Source organism: Papaver somniferum, chromosome 1, assembly GCF_003573695.1.
Source record: "Papaver somniferum cultivar HN1 chromosome 1, ASM357369v1, whole genome shotgun sequence".
Taxonomy (NCBI): domain Eukaryota; kingdom Viridiplantae; phylum Streptophyta; class Magnoliopsida; order Ranunculales; family Papaveraceae; genus Papaver; species Papaver somniferum.
Window position 1 is genome coordinate 111,405,492 of NC_039358.1, and position 3,535 is coordinate 111,409,026.

Sequence of the window (3,535 nt, forward strand, 5' to 3'; positions counted from 1 at the left end):
TGAGAGCTGAAATTTCATTTTAACTGCCATGCTAATCTATGAATGAGTGTACAGGTGTAAATTGGGACGGACCAGCACGTTTAAGGCACATCACAACACGTTAAAATTCGAGCACAGCACGGCACAACATGTGACCGGCCCAGTACGGGCACAGCATATTTGTTTAATGTGATGTGTTGTGCCAGACAAATAGGCACACCGACACAACACAGCACGCGGCATAACACAACACGCGAAGAAAGCATGTCACGTCATGCGTAAAATACTACACAATACATCACATTTGATGCATATTTCACAAAAATTGTTTTAGCCAATTTATGACATTTTATTTTCGTTATGCTAATTTATTTTAATAATAATACATGTATTAACTAAAATATCTTAAAAATATTTATTTTGGAGAACATAAAATAAGTGTGCTCGCACAGCCCAGCACGACACAGCACGTTTATTTTTCTGGCACAGCACGGCTCTGGCACAGCCCAGCACAGCACGCAACACGCTAAGCACGTGACTTCTTGGGCCGGGTTGTTCCGGGCCGGCACGTTTTACACCTCTAAATGAGTGTCCGTTTCAGTTTCAATTTCATGATACTTTGGGTTTACTGTGTAGGGCACCCAAGCATTTTGTAGTGGTTGAGATCAGGCATTGAGAGGTAAAGATGGATATGCTGATTTTGACAATTTTGGCAGATGATATTGTATAAGAAATTGATTTCGTAGCTCGAAAAGGTTTTTTCAAGAACCTAATTCAGCATATATCTATTAATGGTTTTTTAACTTTTTTTCTTTCAATTTTTAGTGTATTTTTTCTTTTGGTATAAATCATCGTTGTACATGCTTGACTTGATTTGGTTGCATAATTGCAGAGGTTAGAAGGTTAAGATGGAAAGTGTTGTCCGACTGATTACTTTCTCTCCGTTTTACAAGGTGACCCCTTTATCATTTTTGTTTAGAAAGTTACATTATTGTCTCTTCAAATCCTTCAATTATCTATTAGGGTTTAGATGTCAAGTTGTGTTAACTTAATATGGGGTTTTCTGATCCATCTCGGATTGGGCAAGTATTTAGTGGTTCTATCTCCATGAATAATAGCCTGCTTGAATTTCACTTAGAGAAATTACTACAGTAATAGGGCTTCGATCTGTTTGCGAACTATGTTGAATACATTTGTAGAAGATGTTACGCACTTTATTATTTCCTTCATAATTCTTAGTGCTGGTGGTGGTGGTGTGGTTGTTTTATTACTGCTTAATGCGACCTTAATAAATTTTCATTACGTGGGTTGTTCTACACTTCTACTCTCAAAACATATTCCCCTGCGTATTGCATGTCATTGGATTAATTACCCTCAATTATTAATTCATGTGTTCATGCAGACCTGATTGGAGGGTATCTATGCTGGAGAATGAAATCAGTAGAAAGAAGAACGATTGCTAATGCACGATCAGAGAGCATTGAAAATGAGAGGTAAAAAGAAAACAAAATGGATTTAATCTTATCTTCTGTTGTCAGTTGTCTTTGGTTGGGAAATATTTCTAAGGATGTCTCTTTGGGGGGGATTGCGACAAACAAGCTAACGGGTGACCTCTTAAAAGAAGAAAATAATTTTGTGCCCATAGTTGCAAAAATGGTGGTATACCTGCACTGTGGAGGTTGAAAAACCAGTGACAGGGTTAAACAGATGACCAAGGGAATTAATTATCTATATTAGTGGGTACAGACTAACGAAACATGTTTTGTAGGTACATGGCTCGACTACACTGGACTGGAAGGGCTGTTTTTGTCGATTTCGATCATGCTACGGAGTTGTTGCATATGAGAAAAATTTAAGGAGGCGACAGAGGTAAAAAGTCATTCGGACTCGCAAACTCCCATTTAAAACAAGTCAGAAACTAAAAATAACTTTTTGTCCCATGGTTAAAATTTAACATGTTTGATGGGGTCACATTTGCTCTCACAGAATGACCTGAACTTGATGTTTTTATATGCCATGTCGCAGAAAACATGCGACTTTATTAGATTGATTAGCCAAGTAATGAGTACATATCTAGAATCCAGTTGCCCCCAAACTACTCAATTAAGGATGGGCCCATAGTGATTGATAGGCGACATAATGAACTATAAATCAACAATGATGACCGAAAGTCTCAAAAGAGCTCTTAAAGTTGTCGAAAAAAGGAGGCATTTGGTAAATTGAATCAACTAAGTGTTTCTCAGGTCTGACACTGGGAAATACAATGCATATCATAGTTTCATTTAGTGCTTTTGCATGACAATTATAATTTATTAACAAATAAATGGATGATTATTTGACCTTGGAGATGGCCTCTGTTTCTACAGTTTTCTGAAAATTCATATTTAGCATCATCACTAGATTCACTACTTGAATATAGTTTCTAATACATGAACACTTGAATATGAATTTTACATTGTATTTTGTGTGGAAAATATAGTGGGTTTCATTCAAATCTATGCATAGTGGATATTGTCGATTATTAATCAGTTATCATGGTTCTTGATATATTTGAAAATGATCTATCTTGAAATTTTAAGCCATTGCTCTGGGATAGATTTCCGTTATAATGTCCAAATGGCCATACATAGAGGTCTTGATTTTATTCTCCTTCAAGTCATGGACAACACTTTCTGATTTTCTCTTCAGTCTCTTAGGTCTTAATATGCCTAAAGAAACTCTCAAATCGGTCATATCTGACGGGTGTTTTGATTTTTTCGATTCCAAGTAGCTGAAGTTGTTTACCCATTCATTTTATAATATCTACTAATTTCCATTTTTGGCTAATTGGGAAATTTTTCTTTTTTTTTTGCAGGAGCAACGGAAGTGATATGGTGGGGCTCTTGGCTGCGGAAAAAATCACGGGGTTAATTATCCATCAGTGAGACAGCTTTCTTCACTCATCCATATAGAGCAATATTTTCATATAGAGCAATATTTTCATATAGAGCAATATTTTCCAGGAGTTGTTCATAGCATTCTATAACTTAGATGAGATTTAAGACAATTGGGGTATAAATTTCTTCAAATGAAGTTAAGAGAGTGCAAGAAACACTTAGCTCAAGTACATTTGATTAATAAAAATTTCATACTCTCGACTTTTGCTTTTTATTAGTCGAAGGACACATCACTGTATTTTTGTTTTTATTTATTGTTTCTTAGGACTTATCTCATCCTTTGAGGTTCTGCCATAGTCATGCTTTATGCTTACTTTCATTGTTTCAAAGTTGGATAATGTATAAGGATACCTACTTACATTTTCAATACAATTTCTAAAAACAAGAGTTTGAGGGGAAGATTTTTTAGCTAATTTTTATTGCCAATTGTGCTTAATTTATGGTTGTCTTAGGTAATGGTTATCCTTCTACCATTTGAAAATAAGAATCGGTGGATATCTACAAGACGAAGTTACCAAAGACTCGGAGGTCTTGAAATATTTTTTTTCGTCCTCAATCATTCAAAAAAATGAGAGATGGGTTGTTCGGATTTTCCAAAGTTGTCTACACAATAACTTACT

General features: G+C 35.5%; 1 long non-coding RNA gene across 3 annotated transcripts; it reads left to right on the forward strand.

Moving 5' to 3' along the window:
- The first annotated feature begins 604 nt into the window (after positions 1-604).
- Positions 605-3,328, forward strand: LOC113331932. 3 transcript variants are annotated; one of them, XR_003351236.1, is made up of 5 exons: positions 605-658; positions 872-932; positions 1,382-1,472; positions 1,748-1,848; positions 2,834-3,328. It is a non-coding gene; the product is annotated as an uncharacterized LOC113331932 (long non-coding RNA). The 3 variants fall into 3 exon arrangements; XR_003351237.1 differs by having other exon boundaries at positions 610-734; XR_003351238.1 differs by lacking the exon at positions 605-658 and adding an exon at positions 735-773.
- The last annotated feature ends 207 nt before the right edge of the window (positions 3,329-3,535 follow it).